The sequence below is a fragment of the Nerophis ophidion genome, linkage group LG05 (assembly GCF_033978795.1).
Source record: "Nerophis ophidion isolate RoL-2023_Sa linkage group LG05, RoL_Noph_v1.0, whole genome shotgun sequence".
Classification (NCBI taxonomy): Eukaryota; Metazoa; Chordata; class Actinopteri; order Syngnathiformes; family Syngnathidae; genus Nerophis; species Nerophis ophidion.
Genome location: NC_084615.1, coordinates 12,213,631 through 12,235,256, shown reverse-complemented (window position 1 = coordinate 12,235,256; position 21,626 = coordinate 12,213,631). Strand labels below are relative to the sequence as shown.

Genomic DNA, 21,626 nt, shown 5'->3' with positions numbered 1-21,626 from the left:
AACGATAAATCAGACTGGACTGGACTTAGGTCGTGTATTCGGTTCACTTTGGTTCAGATTGGAAAACCCCAACAGACAGCAGCGTCTTTAGCTCTAGCCGACACAAGCAAGCTGTACCACCATGCTACAACAACACAAAAATGTGCCAAACATTGGGATGGTTTGTGTAGTTCTGGATGCTGGATAGAAATGCAGATCATACAACTGACTGCACTGTGTGAGATCATGCATGCACCACTGTCTTTTTAGTTCAACTGAAAAGTGACCAATGAAAAGGCTGAAGGAGACGGTACCAACTAAGGCGGTGGAGACGATCATACTGTCACAGATATCATGTCGACGATGTTCTGGGGCAATACAAGCTTACTTAAGTCCGGCCACAGCTAACCTCATTTACTAAGACAATTAACTTTGACCCGAAAAAAGGGTGGAGTGCCATCTCCAGGTTGGGGAGGAGATCCTGCCCCGAGTGGAGGAGTTCAAGTACCTCGGAGTCTTGTTCACGAGTGAGGCAAGAGTGGATCGTGAGATCGACAGGCGGATCGGTGCGGCCTCTTCAGTAATGCGGACGCTGTATCGATCCGTTGTGGTGATGAAGGAGCTGAGCCGGAAGGCAAAGCTCTCAACTTACCGGTCGAGCTCCGTTCCAATCCTCACCTATGGTCATGAGCTTTGGGTTATGACCGAAAGGACAAGATCACGGGTACAATCGGCCAAAATGAGTTTCCCTGGATAGGGTGAGAGCTTCTCACCCTATCTCAAAGTAAAGTCGACGCTCCTCCACAAGGAAAGGAGCCAGATGAGGTGGTTTGGGAATCTGGTCAGGATGCCACCTGAACGCCTCCCTAGGTAGGTGTTTAGGGCACGTCTGACCATTAGGAGGCCACGGGGAAGCATCAAAAACCGGTGGGAAGACTATGTCTCCCGGCTGACCTGGGAACATGGAGCTGGACCAAGTGGCTGGGGAGAGGAGAGTCTGAGCTTCCCTGCTTAAGCTGCTGCCCCCGCGACCCAACCTCGGATTAGAGGAAGAAGATTGATTAATTGAAACTTTTATTTGTAGATTGCACAGTACAGTACATATTCCGTACGATTGACCACTAAATGGTAACAATCGAAAAAAAATTAATCAATTCATGGTAGATGGATGGATGGATGGATGGATTTAATTAACTAAAATGTGCATGGTCGTACTGTTAATCACTGGCTGGTCCATTTCTATTGAATTTATCTCCAAAGGCGGCCAAAGGTGTCAGCTTGTGAAGATGCTCTCTCTCCCAAAAGCATCCAGACCAGCAAACATTGGCCATCCCTTCGCAGATCACATTTATTTCAATTGGTGATATTTTAGCACAATCATTGTGAGGGGCACAGTTGGGCAACAGTTGGTTGATGCAGAAGGCGTAGAGAGCTTCATTGTGAGAATATCTAAAGCTAACAAGTCCAAATAAAAATGAAAAAAAGCCTGATTGGGACGCGGTTGACGACCACGGCAGCAGACACCTTGGTAAACAGTTTATGGGAGCTCGGTAGGGAGCCAGGTGGTTGTGTAAAGACAGCCTGGTGCTAATCACTGCATACCAACACCTCCAAAGCACAAACCTCTGTGAAGTGCTCAGGAACAGATGTCGGCCGCGCTTGAGGCCAAACAGAACCGTATCGCTCAGAGTTGCCAAAAACGAAGCTGGTATCGGAGCATAAAGTAGCCAGCCTTAACATTAGCTACAGTAAAGCTGTAAAATGTATCCAATACAAGAGCTGGATCAAAACTTTTGTCTATATAACTCTGAGCAGAGAACTTCTATGTTGTGGCCAACTAATGTAGGCCCTAGAACTCCCGGTGGCCTGATGGAGGAATGGTAAGAAGACAAAGGCAGGAGGGCAAAGGGGAGTGTGACACCTCTGTCTGTTGACACCATGGAGTATTTAATTAGCTGTAATCCAATTGAGGCGCACGGCTTCCTGTTAAGGAGAGGTGCAAAGAGTTGAAATAAACAGCTTGCAAAGCCTACAGATATAGCATCAGCCTGGAAGGAAGATAAGCCGCCATCATACTGAGCTGTACCCAACTGCAAGGTTAAAGTACGTCGAGGTATACCTTTGTGACGCGGGAGCAGGCTTGCGAAGGGCTGCAAAGTTTCCGGAAATTTACCACGGGCAGTTAAGCTCGGGAAGTTTGGAAATGTTGACCATCCATCCATCCATCCATCCATCATCTTCCGCTTATCCGAGGTCGGGTCGCGGGGGCAGCAGCCTAAGCAGGGAAGCCCAGACTTCCCTCTCCCCAGCCACTTCGTCCAGCTCTTCCCGGGGGATCCCGAGGCGTTCCCAGGCCAGCCGAGAGACATAGTCTTCCCAACGTGTCCTGGGTCTTCCCCGTGGCCTCCTACCGGTTGGACGTGCCCTAAATACCTCCCTAGGGAGGCGTTCGGGTGGCATCCTGACCAGATGCCCGAACCACCTCATCTGGCTCCTCTCGATGTGAAGGAGCAGCGGCTTTACTTTGAGTTCATCACGGATGGCAGAGCTTCTCACCCTATCTCTAAGGGAGAGCCCCGCCACACGGCGGAGGAAACTCATTTCAGCCGCTTGTACCCGTGATCTTGTCCTTTCGGTCATGACCCAAACCTCATGACCATAGGTGAGGATGGGAACGTAGATCGACCGGTAAATTGAGAGCTTTGCCTTCCGGCTCAGCTCCTTCTTCACCACAACGGATCGATACAACGTCCGCATTACTGAAGACGCCGCACCGATCCGCCTGTCGATCTCACGATCCACTCTTCCCCCACTCGTGAACAAGACTCCTAGGTACTTGAACTCCTCCACTTGGGGCAGGGTCTCCTCCCCAACCCGGAGATGGCACTCCACCCTTTTCCGGACGAGAACCATGGACTCGGACTTGGAGGTGCTGATTCTCATTCCGGTCGCTTCACACTCGGCTGCGAACCGATCCAATGAGAGCTGAAGATCCTGGCCAGATGAAGCCTTCAGGACCACATCATCTGCAAAAAGCAGAGACCTAATCCTGCAGCCACCAAACCGGAACCCCTCAACGCCTTGACTGCGCCTAGAAATTATGTCCATAAAAGTTATGAACAGAATCGGTGACAAAGGACAGCCTTGGCGGAGTCCAACCCTCACTGGAAATGTGTCCGATTTACTGCCAGCAATGCGGACCAAGCTCTGACACTGATCATACAGGGAGCGGACCGCCACAATAAGACAGTCCGGTACCCCATACTCTCTGAGCACTCCCCACAGGACTTCCCGAGGGACACGGTCGAATGCCTTCTCCAAGTCCACAAAGCACATGTAGATTGGTTGGGCAAACTCCCATGCACCCTCAAGAACCCTGCCGAGAGTATAGAGCTGGTCCACAGTTCCACGACCAGGACGAAAACCACACTGTTCCTCCTGAATCCGAGGTTCGACTATCCGGCGCAGCCTCCTCTCAAGTACACCTGAATAAACCTTACCGGAAGGCTGAGGAGTGTTGACCGTTTTTGGATTATTTAAAGTTGGACATCGTCTATCTCAGGGGTCACCAATTCGGTGTCCGCAGGCACCAGGTCGCCCGTAAGGACCAGATGAGTCGCCCACTGGCGAATAATATCAAATAATACTTAAATGGGGACTACTAAATATTAAAAGTATATCAAACAAACGTTTAACGGCGTGATCACTGCAAACTTGTGCATGCCATGTTTCTCATTGTTTCATGTAAAATATTGCAATCTTTCTCTCATCTTGATTACCACTCCAGGAGCTCTGATGAAACTTTGATCCAGTTTGTCTTTTGAACGGTTCCAACAGTCCAAAACAACACAAACATAGGGCATTTTTCTTCAAGAACCCCATGGGTCACATTCAGCTCACAATGCGTTTAGACTGAAGTCCCATTTAGAGAGAGATTCCAATGGGATTCGGACTATCCTCTTATGTGGCCTGAATCCATACTTGCCAACCCTCCCGGATTTTCCGGGAGACTCACGAAATTCAGCGCCTCTCTTGAAAACCTCTCGGGACAAATTTTCTCCCGAGATTCAGGCGGAGCTGGAGGCCACGCCCCCTCCTGAGTGCGGACAGCCTGTTTCCACGTCCGCTTTCCCACAATATAAACAGCGTGTCTGCCCAATGATGTTGAAAGTGTAGAATGATCGAGGGCGAGTTCTTGGTTTCTTAAGTGGGTTTATAGTTAGGCAGTTTCATTAAAGTCCTCCCAGCGCGGTAACAACACACAACAACAGCAGTCACGTTTTTGTCTACCGTAAAGCAGTTCGTCTGCCGTAAACAGCAATGTTGTGACACTCTTAAACAGGACAATATCGCCATCTACTGTACATGCATATGGTTAGAAAAATAGTGACAGAGAATAGAACAAGGATGGACAATTCAACCCTTAACTCAACAATGAGTAGATGAGTGTTATGTGTGTGTATATGTGTAAATAAATGAACACTGAAATAGATTTATTTTATATATATATATATATATATATACGAAATATTTGACTTTTAACCACGCCCCCTCCCCACCCCGACCACGCCCCCACCTCCCGAAATCGGATGTCTCAAGGTTGGCAAGTATGCCTGAATCTCAATCAATCAATCAATGTTTACTTATATAGCCCTAAATCACTAGTGTCTCAAAGGGCTGCACAAACCCCTACGACATCCTCGGTAGGCCCACATAAGGGCAAGGAAAACTCACACCCAGTGGGACATCGGTGACAATAATGACTCAGTGGGACGTCGGTGACAATGATGACTATGAGAACCTTGGAGAGGAGGAAAGCAATGGATGTCGAGCGGGTCTAACATAATCCTGTGAAAGTTCAATCCATAATGGATCCAACACAGTCGCGAGAGTCCAGTCCAAAGCGGATCCAACACAGCAGCGAGAGTCCCGTTCACAGCGGAGTCAGCAGGAAACCATCCCAAGCGGAGGCGGATCAGCAGCGCAGAGATGTCCCCAGCCGATACACAGGCAAGCAGTACATGGCCACCGGATCGGACCGGACCCCCTCCACAAGGGAGAGTGGGACATAGGAGAAAAAGAAAAGAAACGGCAGATCAGCTGGTCTAAAAAGGGAGTCTATTTAAAGGTTAGAGTATACAAATAAGTTTTAAGGTGAGACTTAAATGCTTCTACTGTAATCTGAAGCTAAAAGATCCAATTTGAAGCGTTTAGACTGGCCAAAAATAAATCTAATCTGTGTCACAATTTACACCGGGCCTGTGTTGTCCGCCATTGTTTTGTTTTGGACGAAAACGCATTCCCTACATTCAGACTTGACGTCATGGAAAAAAAGGAGGCAAAATAGACCAATTTGAGCAATTCTGGGGCGTCAAGAGTGTGGCGTGGACATCCAATGAACACAACAGCCACACTGCAATCAGGCGGCGCATTAAAGGCCACGCTAACCCTGACATTAACCGAAAAATAGCGACAACGTATCTCGTCCTCGCCATCCAGTGGCAATCCTATCATTTAGCAGAACAGCCGTTTACTGGGAAGGGAAGCGTGTGACACATCATGAGGTGAAAGGGGCTCATCCATGCATCATGGTGGATGCTGCCAAGCCACAGTGTGTCGTAAAGGGGGGAACTACAGATGCCCGCAGACAGACTGCCTTGCCCGAGAGCCACTGAAGCTGCTGGACAAGCACACGCCATCACCATCTGTGCACACTACACTACAGCACTGCCTTCATAGCAGCCTATTAATGCCAGGTATCTGCTGACATCCTTTTTGCAATAAATGCCAACAGTTGGTGCTGAGGCTAACCCGTCCCAGGTCGAGCCAGGTGATTTTGATTTGTTTTACTGGACAGGTGGGCAGCAGAGGGCCGTCTGCTGTGTTTTGGATAAGTAAGAGCTAAGCATGATGGTGCAACTGTTTTATATACGTGCGTGAATATGTATGTGGATCTTCTTGTGCGCGTCCATATGTGGTGAAGGTAGCGGTGGAACAAGCAGACGTCGTCACCGTTTGGTGCATACCTGGTTTCAAGGTTACAGTTCTGTTCATGTTCGGTACAGTAAAGGAAGCAACGTCAGACTAGTGTGTATAAAACTGCTTAGCTTGAAGGAGTTTAAAGGGTCTGCTCCTTTCAGGGAGCTTTAAAGGGAGGCTGCACTTTTTTTGGAATTGTGCCTATCATTCACAATCATTAAGAGTGACAAGAACACTTTTAATTGTATTTATTTTAGGATTTTAAAGATGATCAAAAACGCTTGCAAGATGCGGTTAATGGGAGTCACAGTTGTAACATTCAAAGCCTCTAAAACAACTACAAAACTCTCCATTAACGTTTTTATCTACACACTGCAAGCATATATATAATGTAGTAACAGACACCTTCATAACAATATGTAATATGTACAATATACACACTGCAAGTATATTATATATACATACATCTATATATATATATATATATATATATACATACATACATACATATATATATACATACATACATACATACATATATATATATATATATATATATATATATATATATATATACCTTCATAACAATAACAATATACACACTACAATTATAATACGCGGTAGTAAATAGATGGATGGATGGAACTATATATATAAAGTAGTAACAGACACCTTCATAACAATATGTAATGTGTACAATATACACATTGCAAGTATATATATATATATATATATATATATATATATATATACAATGTAGTAGCAGACACATTCATAACAATATGTAATATGTACAATATACACACTGCAAGTATATATATATATATATACACATTACATACATACATACATACATATATATATACATACATATATATATATATATAAATATATATATTTACATATTTATAATGTAGTAACAGACACCTTCATAACAATATGTAATATGTACAATATACACACTGCAAGTATATATATAAAATTTAGTAACAGACACCTTCATAACAATATGTAATATGCACAAAATACACACCAAGTATATATACAATGTAGACACCTTCAAAACAATATGTAATTTATACACATTGCAAGTATACATATAAATTTTAGTAACAGACAACTTCATAACAATATGTAATATGTACAAAATACACACTGCAAGTATATATATCATGTAGTAATGGATGCCTTCATAAAAATATGTAATAATAACAATATACACACTGCAATTATAATACGCGGTAGTAAATGGATGGATGGATGGATGGAAGTATATATATAAAGTAGTAACAGACACCTTCATAACAATATGTAATATGTACAATCATACACACTGCAAGTATATATATATATATATATATATATATATATATATATATATATATATATATATCATATATATATATATATATATATATATTTATAATGTAGTAACAGACACCTTCATAACAATATGTAATATGTACAATATACACACTGGAAGTATATATATAAAATTTAGTAGCAGACACCTTCATAACAATATGTAATGTGTACAAAACACACACTGCACCTATACATATAAAGTTTAGTAACAGACACCTTCATAACAATATGTAATATGTACAATATACACAATGCAAGTATATATATCATGTAGTAACAGACACCTTCATAACAATATGCAATATGTACAATATACACACTGCAAGTATAATTAGCGGTTGAAAATGGATGGATAGATGGAAGTATATATATTTGTAGTAACAGACACCTTCATAACAATATGTAATATGTACAATAAACACACTGCAAGTACATATATGTAATGTAGTAACAGACACCTTCATAACAATATGTAATATGTACAATATACACAATGCAAGTATATGCATAATGAAGTAACAGACACCTTCATAACAATATGTAATATGTAAAATATACACACTGCAAGTATATATATAATGTAGTAACAGACACCTTCATAACAATATGTAATATGTACAATATACACATTGCAAGTACATATATCATGTAGTAACAGACACCTTCATAAAAATATGTAATATGTAAAATATACACACTGCAAGTATATATATAATGTAGTAACAGACACCTTCATAACAATATGTAATATGTAAAATATACACACTGCAAGTATATATATAATGTAGTAACAGACACCTTCATAACAATATGTAATATGTACAATATACACATTGCAAGTACATATATCATGTAGTAACAGACACCTTCATAACAATAGGTAATATGTACAATATTTACCGTATTTTGGTCATTTTAATAATTTCTGGGACTGATTTCATCCGCGCATTGATTTCCATTTCCATAGCAACGCACTTCCACTTCAGGCAACAACTGTGTGTCGTACTTTCGAAAACAAACGCTAGTGTGTTTCCACAAAGATAAATATCATTAATTATTAATAATAACAGAGTTAAAGGTAAATTGAGCAAATTGGCTATTTCTGGCAATTTATTTAAGTGTGTATCAAACTGGTAGCCCTTCGCATTAATCAGTACCCAAGAAGTAACTCTTGGTTTCAAAATGGTTGGTGACCCTTGGTCTGGAGTGTGTGCTACTTTTCTCGTTGTCTTTCGTAAAATTGTGCAGTCTGTCGCCCTTTTTGATTACCTCTCCGGGAACTTTGAAGAAGTGTTTATATTTTTACGGAGTTTCAATGGTTCGTACAGCCGGAGAAAAAAACGCACGCATATTCAATGAGCCGGACGTGTCGTCATGGAGATGAAAGCTATTCTGGCATTATTACACCATGTGTATCACGTGCAAATGACTACAGCAAAATCCTATTCTGAATGTTCTACATCTGCCACAAATTGAATGTGATGTGTTGCTGGTACTTTCTATAATGAAAGACACTGACGGATGAAGGAAATGAATGATGCTTTTGAGGTCTGAAAGGAAGATTGTCAAATTGAGGAGAAAATCTCTTCACAGCATAAACTTTTGTTACTTTTCCTACTTCTTGGCTTCTTTCATGTCCACCTGTCACTTCACTCGTCTCAAAGGCGACAGCAAAAGAGAAAAGGAGCCTTTTTATGACTGCAAAAGTTGAATCTAAAGTTCAAGACCAAGCTTTTCAGCTCCTTCAACTCCAGAAACACTTCATCAGGTACATTTGTCCAATAGGATCCAAGACCAGCATGACAGCCTCATACACACTCACTATTATACACCACAGTAACTTGCAGTTTACTTATGGTAGTCCTCATTGCACACCTCCATACGTACCCACCCGCCTCAGCAGTTTACTTATGGTAGTCCTCATTGCACACCTCCATACGTTCCCACCCGCCTCCACAGTTTACTTATAGTAGTCCTCCTTGCACACCTCCATACGTACCCACCCGCCTCCACAGTTTACTTATAGTAGTCCTCATTGCACACCTCCATACGTACCCACCCGCCTCAGCAGTTTACTTATGGTAGTCCTCATTGCACACCTCCATACGTTCCCACCCGCCTCCACAGTTTACTTATAGTAGTCCTCATTGAACACCTCCATACGTACCCACCCGCCTCCACAGTTTACTTATAGTAGTCCTCATTGCACACCTCCATACGTACCCACCCGCCTCCACAGTTTACTTATAGTAGTCCTCATTGCACACCTCCATACGTACCCACCCGCCTCCACAGTTTACTTATAGTAGTCCTCATTGCACACCTCCATACGTACCCACCCGCCTCCACAGTTTACTTATGGTAGTCCTCATTGCACACCTCCATAAGTACCCACCCGCCTCCACAGTTTACTTATAGTAGTCCTCATTGCACACCTCCATACGTACCCACCCGCCTCCACAGTTTACTTATAGTAGTCCTCATTGCACACCTCCATACGTACCCACCCGCCTCCACAGTTTATTTATGGTAGTCCTCATTGCACACCTCCATAAGTACCCACCCGCCTCCACAGTTTACTTATAGTAGTCCTCATTGCACACCTCCATACGTACCCACCCGCCTCCACAGTTTACTTATAGTAGTCCTCATTGCACACCTCCATACGTACCCACCCGCCTCCACAGTTTACTTATAGTAGTCCTCATTGCACACCTCCATACGTACCCACCCGCCTCCACAGTTTACTTATAGTAGTCCTCATTGCACACCTCCATACGTACCCACCCGCCTCCACAGTTTACTTATGGTAGTCCTCATTGCACACCTCCATACTTACCCACCCGCCTCCACAGTTTATTTATGGTAGTCCTCATTGCACACCTCCATAAGTACCCACCCGCCTCCACAGTTTACTTATGGTAGTCCTCATTGCACACCTCCATACGTACCCACCCGCCTCAGCAGTTTACTTATGGTAGTCCTCATTGCACACCTCCATACGTTCCCACCCGCCTCCACAGTTTACTTATAGTAGTCCTCATTGAACACCTCCATACGTACCCACCCGCCTCCACAGTTTACTTATAGTAGTCCTCATTGCACACCTCCATACGTACCCACCCGCCTCAGCAGTTTACTTATGGTAGTCCTCATTGCACACCTCCATACGTTCCCACCCGCCTCCACAGTTTACTTATAGTAGTCCTCATTGAACACCTCCATACGTACCCACCCGCCTCCACAGTTTACTTATAGTAGTCCTCATTGCACACCTCCATACGTACCCACCCGCCTCCACAGTTTACTTATAGTAGTCCTCATTGCACACCTCCATACGTACCCACCCGCCTCCACAGTTTACTTATAGTAGTCCTCATTGCACACCTCCATACGTACCCACCCGCCTCCACAGTTTACTTATGGTAGTCCTCATTGCACACCTCCATACGTACCCACCCGCCTCCACAGTTTATTTATGGTAGTCCTCATTGCACACCTCCATAAGTACCCACCCGCCTCCACAGTTTACTTATAGTAGTCCTCATTGCACACCTCCATACGTACCCACCCGCCTCCACAGTTTACTTATAGTAGTCCTCATTGCACACCTCCATACGTACCCACCCGCCTCCACAGTTTACTTATAGTAGTCCTCATTGCACACCTCCATACGTACCCACCCGCCTCCACAGTTTACTTATAGTAGTCCTCATTGCACACCTCCATACGTACCCACCCGCCTCCACAGTTTACTTATGGTAGTCCTCATTGCACACCTCCATACTTACCCACCCGCCTCCACAGTTTATTTATGGTAGTCCTCATTGCACACCTCCATAAGTACCCACCCGCCTCCACAGTTTACTTATGGTAGTCCTCATTGCACACCTCCATACGTACCCACCCGCCTCAGCAGTTTACTTATGGTAGTCCTCATTGCACACCTCCATACGTACCCACCCGCCTCCACAGTTTACTTATAGTAGTCCTCATTGCACACCTCCATACGTACCCACCCGCCTCCACAGTTTACTTATGGTAGTCCTCATTGCACACCTCCATACGTACCCACCCGCCTCCACAGTTTACTTATGGTAGTCCTCATTGCACACCTCCATACGTACCCACCCGCCTCCACAGTTTATTTATGGTAGTCCTCATTGCACACCTCCATACCTACCCACCCACCTCCACAGTATACTTATGGTAGTCCTCATTGCACACCTCCATACGTACCCACCCGCCTCCACAGTTTACTTATGCTAGTCCTCATTGCACACCTCCATACGTACCCACCCGCCTCCACAGTTTACTTATGCTAGTCCTCATTGCACACCTCCATACGTACCCACCCGCCTCCACAGTTTACTTATGCTAGTCCTCATTGCACACCTCCATACGTACCCACCCGCCTCCACAGTTTACTTATGGTAGTCCTAATTGCACACCTCCATACCTACCCAGCCGCTTCCACAGTTTACTTATGGTAGTCCTCATTGCACACCTTCATACGTACCCACCCGCCTCCACAGTTTACTTATGGTAGTCCTCATTGCACACCTCCATACGTACCCACCCGCCTCCACAGTTTACTTATGGTAGTCCTCATTGCACACCTCCATAAGTAAGTTTTTTTTTAAATAGGGACAGATACAGAAACATAGATATCTGAAAAAAGTTATCCAATGTATGCATCATAGTGTGTGTAGCCAAAGCTAATTTACAACACATGTCCCCAAAAACAACAACAACACAGATCTAACATCATTAAAATGGGAAAATAAAAAGAATGAGGCAAAGAGGAGTCGATAATAATGAGACTGGTAATAATGCAGAAAAAGTGCAAACTGGATAAAAGACAATAATAATAATAATACAGACAAAGTGCAAACTAGATAAGAACCAATTAGTAAAAATGAGTAAAAACTAAACAAGGGAACATGATTTTTACTCAACTAGCCACAATTTTGTTTGTTGAACAATGATTTGCAAATCCTTTTCAACTTGAGTTTCTACTTGGGCCCAGCGAAGCCGGCGGCGTTTCTGGGTGTTGTTGATAAATGCCTTTGGCTTTGCATAGTAGAGTTTTAACTTGCACTTACAGATGTAGCGACCAACTGTAGTTACTGACAGTGGTTTTCTGAAGTGTGCCTGAGCCCATGTGGTTATATCCTTTACACCCTGATGTGACTTTTGGACGCAGTAACGCCTGAGGGATGGAAGGTGTGTAATATCATGGCTTACGTGCAGTGGTTTCTCCAGATTGTCTGAACCTTTTGATGACATTACAGAGCGTATATGGTGAAATCTCTAAATTCCTTGCAGTATCTGCTTGAAAAATGTTCTTAAACCATTTGCTCAGGCATTTGTTGACAAAGTGGTGACCCTCGCCCCGTCCTTGTTTGTGAATGAGTGAGCATTTCATGGAAGCTGCTTTTATAGCCAATCATGGCACCCACCTGTTTACCATGACGTGATTAACGTGGACCCCGACTTAAACAAGTTGAAAAACTAATTGGGGTGTTACCATTTAGTGGTCAATTGTAGGGAATATGTACTGTACTGTGCAATCTACTAATAAAAGTTTCAATCAATCAATGTTCCCAATTAGCCTGTTCACCTGTGGGATGTTCCAAATAAGTCTTTGATCAGTGTCACTGTTTTTTGCCACTTGTGCCAACTTTTTTGAAACACGTTGCAGGCATCAAATTCCAAATGAGCTAATATTTGCAAAAAATAACGTTTTCCAGTAGGAACTTTAAATATCTTGTCTTTGCAGTCTATTCAAATGAATACACCGTATTTCCTTGAAGTGCCGCTAATTATTTTTAAAACCTCTTCTCACTCCGGTACTTACCAAAGGCATGCGGTTAAGATTTGGGTGTGATGTGAGGATACCATCATGAAAAGCACATTTAATAAAAAAAAAACTTTATTATGGTCTTACCTTTACTTATACAGTAAATGAAATCCATGCCAGCTCCTTCTGATCAAAATCATCGATAACTTGTTTAGAGAAGTCTTCCTTATCTTTCTTCAGTTTTAAAAGTCTCTCTGTCTCGATGGAGATCTTCCTTTATTACCTCCTGCTTCGATTGAAAGTACATTTTAAAAAACTGCTATCAGAAGGTCTGTCATATCCGTCCCAGCACATATCACGTCACTCATTGTCACTTCTTCTGCAGCCGAGTAGTCGCGAGAAGGATCGATAGCGCTCTCTACCACAATGAGGCGGAAGTCATTTAATGACTCATATTTGACACACGCAGCTACTGTATTGTGACGGTCTCAAGCCGTCGTCTCGCAGGTTCCAAGGACCACCAAGGAAGGACATGGCTTGAGCAGTTTGACTGTCTATTTTTCAATAAAGCCTCTGTCCAGGTCGCTCTTCCGCTCCTCCTCTCCGCTCGTCGGCCGCACCTCTCCACAGCTACGGTATATTAATAAAACATAGCTGCTTACTGTTCTTTTTAGCATAGCGGTATTCAATAGCTTGGACCTTAAATCCTACTGAATAGCTCTTAATCTTCTTCCCTTTATGCAAATTCCAATTACCGGTATTGAAATCAGCCTCCTCCATTTTGAAAATGATGACAGGTGAAGTGTCACTCGTGACGTGACGAGTTTGACCCGGCGGTAATACTAAGCATGCGCAAATTATTTTGGGAAGAGAGTTTGACCTGGCAGTAATTCAAGGCAGGCGCATACTACATACCCGGCGGCAATTCAAGGAAATACGGTAAATTGAAAAGGATTTGCAAATCTTTGTATTCTTCACGGTGGTAGAGGGGTTAGTGCGTCTGCCTCACAATACGAAGGTCCTGCAGTCCTGGGTTTAAATCCAGGCTCGGGATCTTTCTGTGTGGAGTTTGCATGTTCTCCCCGTGAATGCGTGGGTTCCCTCCGGGTACTCCGGCTTCCTCCCACCTCCAAAGACATGCACCTGGGGATAGGTTGATTGGCAACACTATATTGGCCCTAGTGTGTGAATGTGAGTGTGAGTGTTGTCTGTCTATCTGTGTTGGCCCTGCGATGAGGTGGCGACTTGTCCAGGATGTACCCCGCCTTCTGCCCGATTGTAGCTGAGATAGGCGCCAGCGCCCCCCGCGATCCCGAAAGGGAATAAGCGGTAGAAAATGGATGGATGGATGTATTCTCTTTTTATTTACCATTTACACAACAAGATAACTTCTCAGCTTTTGGAGTTTGTATCGGCAAACTAACTGAAACCACTGTTTGTAGAATATTTCCAAACCAGTAATGTACTCCATTAAATACACCATATTCAATCCAACACATTAGGTTGAATTCCCTGATTGGCCACAAGATGTCACATGACTCTCCTGTCATATTGGGAAACACATGGTGCCCATTTTGACTTTTAAATGCACCGAGTATGCTTCATTGTTCTATAAAAGGCGACTAATGGCTTTTGAACAATGCATTTCATGGCAAGCTTGACCGTCCAACCGCGGGCCGCGATGCTGCATCGATCCGTGCGGGGCGAGTCAAATCTGCCGTTAATATTTAATTATTAGTCTGGGAGAAGCCGATCCATTCCGTGATCAGACAGTGTGCATTGCTCACGGTGGATAATTGTGCTTTTGCACAGATGAGCAGTTTGGCCACGCAAACACACATGCACGCACACACACACACACACACACACACACACACACACACACACACACACAAACACACACACGTCTACGTGCACTGGGCCGCGTTGGCTCTAATCTGAAATGCAGCCGATGTGCGGCGTGTCAGGCTGGCACTCTGGGAGGCAAAGCTACACAGCAGACACAAACCTGCACGCTAGTCTCCATTTATCCGTCCAATCAGCATCTTTGCATGACTACGCTGCCGGCAGAACCAATCAAGTGGCCCAGATGAGACAACCCCCCCCAACCCCCCTTCACAGGACTAGACAACAATCCAGCTGTTACTCATGGTCCTCGTCCAAGCAAGGTGGCGTCTGCTTGCGATGAAACCGGTCTTCGAACCCCATCCCCCACGGCGTGGACCCACACAGGAGGACCGCGCGGTTGTGTACGGCAACACAGCAACAGGGAGACCACACTCCTGTCAGAAGTCGACACGTTGTTAGAATAATTATGTATAAGTTATCACACAACTCTTGTGATTTAAGGCCGTTGCTATGGTTGATATCAATTGTGTTGAAGTTGTACTTTTCTATCTGTGCAAAGGCACACAACTTGTAGTCTTCCATTGCGAGTTGTCTCGTATTAGCAGTTTGTTTCCAGACCCTGCCTGCTGACGGCCAAGGATAGACATCGAGCACCTCAACACAGATAAAACAGAGACAATCGATCAATCGATCAATCAATGCTTTCTTATATAGTCCTAAATCACGAGTGTCCCAAGGGGTGCACAAGCCACAACAACGTCCTTGGCTCAGATCCCACATCAGGGCAAGGAAAAACTCAACCCAATTGGACAATGAGAAACCTTAGAGGGGATCGCAGATGTGGGGACCCTCCCTGGGTGACCAGTGCAATGGACGTCAAGAGGATCTAGCATAATATTGTGCAAGTTTAGTCCATAGTGGATCTAACAAAATAGCGAGGGTCCAGTCCATAGTGGATCTAACATAATAGTGTGAGAGTCCAGTCTATAGTGGATCTAACATAATAGTCAGAGTCCAGTCCATAGTGGATCTAACATAATAGTGTGAGAGTCCAGTCCATAGTGGATCTAACATAATAGTGAGAGTCCAGTCCGTAGTGGATCTAGCATAATAGTGAGAGTCCAGTCCATAGTGGATCTAACATAATAGTGAAAGTCCAGTCCATAGTGGATCTAACATAATAGTGTGAGAGTCCAGTTCATAGTGGATCTAACATAATAGTGAGAGTCTAGTCCATAGTGGATCTAACATAATAGTGACAGTCCAGTCCATAGTGGCTCTAACATAATAGTGAGAGTCCAGTCCATAGTGGATCTAACATAATAGTGAGAGTCCAGTTCATAGTAGATCTAACATAATAGTGAGAGTCCAGTCCATAGTGGATCTAACATAATAGTGTGAGAGTCCAGTCCATAGTGGATCTAACATAATAGTGTGAGAGTCCAGTCCATAGTGGATCTAACATAATAGTGAGAGTCCAGTCCATAGTGGATCCAACATAATAGTGAGAGTCCAGTCCATAGTGGATTTAACATAATAGTGTGAGTCCAGTCCATAGTGGATCTAACATAATAGTGAGAGTCCAGTCCATAGTGGATCTAACATAATAGTGTGAGTCCAATCCATAGTGGCTCTAACATAATAGTGAGAGTCCAGTCCATAGTGGATCTAAAATAATAGTGTGAGAGTCCAGTTTATAGTGGATCTAAAATAATAGTGTGAGATTCCAGTCCATAGTGGATCTAACATAATAGTGAGAGTCCAGTCCATAGTGGATCTAAAATAATAGTGTGAGATTCCAGTCCATAGTGGATCTAACATAATAGTGAGAGTCCAGTCCATAGTGGGGCCAGCAAGAGACCATCCCGAGCGGAGACAGGTCAGCCACACAGAGATGTCCCCAACCGATGCACAGATGAGTGGTCCACCCCGGGTCCTGACTTTGGACAGCCAGCACTTCATCCGTGGCCACCGAACCTGTGCCAGCATATCAACTGGTCTAAAAAGTGGTCTATTTAAAGGTTTGAGTATACAAATGAGTTTTAAAATGGGACTTAAATGCTTCTCCTGAGGTAGCATCTCAGAATGAGGGCATTCCAGAGTACTGGAGCCCCAATACAAAAACGCTCTATAGCCCGCAGACTTTTTTGGGGCTCTGGGAATCACTAATAAACCGGAGTTCTTTGAACGCAGATTTCTTGCCGGGACATATGATACAATACAATCAGCAACATAGGATGGAGATAGAACGTGTAGTATGGCGAAATCCCGATTGTCAGCCCTTTTCCATTCTGAATAATCACGTAGTGCCTCTACTGGGGCTGCTTGCATCACCCCTCCCGTCAGAAGCAGCCTCAGTGATATTAACTATGGACCTCCCGAATAAATAGAGGAGCATGTGGGACTGTACCTTAGAGCGTAGAGTGAAACTGTAACTGAGTGTGCAGCCCAATACGCTTCTCCTCATGAGCAAAATTGAACACTGTCTCTGCGTGATTCCTTGCTTCTTGTCTTGTTTAACAGATAGTTTGGTGTTTGAACCTGGCACCCGTGCGGACGAGGGACAACAATGGTGGATAAGCAGGGTCTCCTCTAATAACTTGGCCACAATAAAGTGACACGTTTTATTTTAGACAAAGCTGAAAGCAGTCAGAAAATGCATACTGAACTTTCCACAGTGGTTACTAGAAATAGTACCGGATTTCGCCAAAGGAAACGCATAACCAGGGACTTAAGGTGTGTGGCTACAATGTAGGGTTGTACGGTATACCGGTACTAGTACAGTACCACCATACTAATGAATCATACTTGGTACTATACCACCTCTAAAAAGTACCCGACCTCGACCTCTTTTTTTTTTTTTTTACAGGCATGACGGCGCGTCGTCACGTGTGGACATTGTTGGTTGTACGAGCATAGGAGCATGTTGGGCAGCGCACACACACAGAGTACTTACAAGCAGACACAGTGTGTAGACAGAAAAGGGAGAATGGACGCATTTTGGTGTAAAAAGTCAAGATAAAGGTGAAGTTATAACACTGAAACACCCTCAGGAAGAGCTGCTTTAAGACATGCGGCTAACATCCATCCACAGTGTTTTAGCTACTTCTAAATCACTAATCCTCACCTCCATGGCGACAAATAAAGTATGTTTTTTAAATGTAACATTATCACTGGAGGACGAGGAATAGCCAAACATGCTTCACTACACACCGTAGGAGAATACAATAGCTCACCGCCATGACAGTGTAAACAAATGCCATGGGTGGCTCTACACCTGACATCCACTGTAATGATACCAAGTATAAGAGCGTATCTAGTCGATACTACTATGATTACATCGATAGTTTGTATCACCACAAAATCTTTTTGTCCGTTTTTTTAAATTCATATAATGTTTATAAAGTCTGTAAATATGTCCCTGGACACATGAGGACTTTGAACATGACAAATGTTTGATCCTATTATGGTTGCCGCTTTAAACAATGAGTAATATGTGAATTATACACGGACTAGGTTGTACAGAATACCGCTATCTTGTCCAGGGTTCCGCCCAAATGCGGCTGAGATAGGCTCCAGCACCCCTTGCCACCATGAAAGGGACAAGCGGTAGGAAATGGATGGATGGATGGATGGAGGGAGGGAGTATACCAGTACTAGTATAGTACCGGTATACTAACGAATCATATTCGGTACTATACCGCCTCTAACAAGTACCAGTCCTTCATCGTCACATGGTGACAATGCAGGTTTTAGAGGGAAGAGGAGCATGTATGGCAGCGCACACACACAGAGTACTTACAAGCAGACACAAAATATAATTCACAGTGTGTAGACAGAAAAAGGAGAATGGACGCATTTTGGTGTAAAAAGTCAAGATAAAGGTGAAGTTAGAACACTGAAACACCCTCAGGAAGAGCTGCTTTAAGACATGGCTACTTGTAAATCACTAATCCTGGCCTTCGTGGCAAAGTAAGTTTCTTACAAGTAGCATTATCACTGGAGGAGGAAGAATAGCTAAACGAACTTCACTACACACCGCAGGAGGATACAATAGCTCACCGCCGTCACAATGGAAAGAAATGCCATGGGTGGATCTACACCTGACATCCACTGTAATGATACCAAGTATAAGAGCGTATCTAGTCGATACTACTATGATTATATCGATAGTTTTTATCACCACAAAATCTTTTTGTCCGTTTTTTTAAATTCATATAATGTTTATAAGGTCTGTAAATATGTCCCTGGACACATGAGGACTTTGAATATGACCAATGTATGATCCTGTAACTACTTGGTATCGGATCGATACCTAAATGTGTGGTATCATCCAAAAGTAATGTCAAGTATCAAAGAAGAGAAGAATAAGTCATTATTACATTTTAACAGAAGTGTAGATAGAACATCAGTATTTTTTAACCATATTAATATTAGTTTATTAGGTATTATATTTTATTGTATGATCCTGTAAGTACTTGGTATCGTATCCATACCTAAATGTGTGGTATCATCCAAAATGAATGTCAAGTATCGAAGAAGAGACGAATAAGTGATTATTACATTTGAACAGAAGTGTAGATAGAACATGTTCAAACGGAAAATAAGCAGATATTAACAGTAAAGGACAGTTACATAAGTTATGTTACAAATCAGGTCATCATGGAACTTATAAATAAGAAGGGAAGACCAAGCCTGTGGTGCGCTCTTATTAATTCTTTCACGAGGGTGCACCATCTTTTGTCTCTGGAGACACTTTCTGTGTTCATATCGATTCAATCCAACTTTGTACCGTCTGATTGTGAGTAATTAAAACTGTTGTAACAAACTCTCTATTGTTCCTGTTTCAGATTCTGACTTTTCCACCACATAAAATTGACGTCTCCGTACAGGCCGCCACAGAAGTGAAGAAGTTTTATTGCAGGATTCATTTACCTTTTAATTGATTGATACTTTTATTAGTAGATTGCACAGTACAGTACATATTCCGTACAATTGAGCACTAAATGGTAACACCCCAATAAGTTTTTCAACTTGGTAGAAGTGCAGAAGTTTTATGGGAGGATTCACTGACTGCTGGTAGAAGTGCAGAAGCGTAGGTGTTGCTATGCTAAATGCTATTAGCATCAATTAGACAGGACTCACCGTGTGATTGGATGACCGCTGGCTGGCGCTGGAAGAGTCCCAAAATGGAGGGCTGTTACTTGTCCATGCATTTTGTCATCAAAGATACCTTCCAAAAAGAAAATGAACACATCGAAAAGTGCTAAGAAGAATGCTAGCATGCATGCTAACTCTGAACAAAATGTCTCGGAACAGATATGACAGTTCTCACCTTCCTCATCCATCTTTTATACAATTCAAGTGAGGATTGCCGTGTTTCAGGCTAAATTGTGCTTCTATATAGACGAGATAATTGGGGTACTTGGAACATTGCCTCACCTGGACTCAAACAAAGGTCAAATGGCATCTGCCACACAACCAGGAAGTAGCAAACCTGGCCCAAACAATTTGGACTCCTTATATGGTCATGTTGCACTTGGGATGTACCAAGTAGGATTTAAGTGCAGGGGGACTCTGGAAAATCCCTCTTAAACGTGTTAGTTTATTGTCTTTTGATTTTTATTTAAATCTTTCTTCACTTGTGATTCTTAGCCACATAAAACACAAACTATAGTTAGTGAGCAGTGTTGTATTTTTACAAGTCCTATTCATTTCTAGTTAAGAATAGAGCCCGCTACGCTGCCGCAATTTTGTTTGGAATTGGGGGCCCACAACACACATTATATATAAATATATATATATATATATATATACAAATAGTATACATATATACATATATTATAAATTTTCATATATTATATATTTATTACATACATTATGTGCACATATATATACACAAATATGTGTGTGCGTGTATATATATATATATTATCAAAGTAACAAAGACTTAATTTAGAATTATTTGAACACTAGGGGAACAAATAAGAGTTCGGGTTAGGCTTAGGGTTACTAATAAGCAATAATTCTGGGGTTATTGAGGGAAGACTCTTAGTTAATGGCTTACTGGTTGTGTAATAGAATAAGGCCTTAATAAGTACTCAATAATGAGTAATTAAGAGCCAATGTATTACTGATTTGCAGGTTTAAAAGCAACAAATTAATGGTGAATATGTGTTCCCCATATATATATATATATATATATATATATATATATATATATATATCCATCCATCCATCCATTTTCTACCGCTTATTCCCTTTCGGGGTCGCGGGGCGCGCTGGCGCCTATCTCAGCTACAATCGGGCAGAAGGCGGGGTACACCCTGGACCAGTCGCCACCTCATCGCAGGTCCAACACAGATGGACAGACAACATTCACACTCACATTCACACACTAGGGCCAATTTAGTGTTGCCAATCAACCTATCCCCAGGTGCATGTCTTTGGAAGTGGGAGGAAGCCGGAGTACCCGGAGGGAACCCACGCATTCACGGGGAGAACATGCAAACTCCACACAGAAAGATCCCGAGCCTGGATTTGAACCCAGGACTGCAGGACCTTCGTATTGTGAGGCAGACGCACTAACCCCTCTGCCACCGATATATATATATATATATATATATATATATATATATATATATATATATAT

General features: G+C 43.0%; 1 protein-coding gene across 2 annotated transcripts in view; it reads right to left on the bottom strand.

Moving 5' to 3' along the window:
• The window catches only part of zic6 (zic family member 6), a 196,642-nt gene that overhangs the window by 107,835 nt on the left and 67,181 nt on the right, over nt 1-21,626 (bottom strand). Inside the window, exons 1-2 of one of the 2 annotated variants that reach the window (XR_009806652.1) lie at nt 20,310-20,446; nt 20,120-20,207 (exon numbers count right to left, since the gene is read on the bottom strand). The exons of the other annotated variant lie outside the window; for it this stretch is intronic. The gene's annotated coding sequence lies outside the window, so the exon portion shown is untranslated. Of the gene's footprint in view, nt 1-20,119; nt 20,208-20,309; nt 20,447-21,626 lie in introns of those variants that run through there. 2 annotated transcript variants of the gene reach the window in all.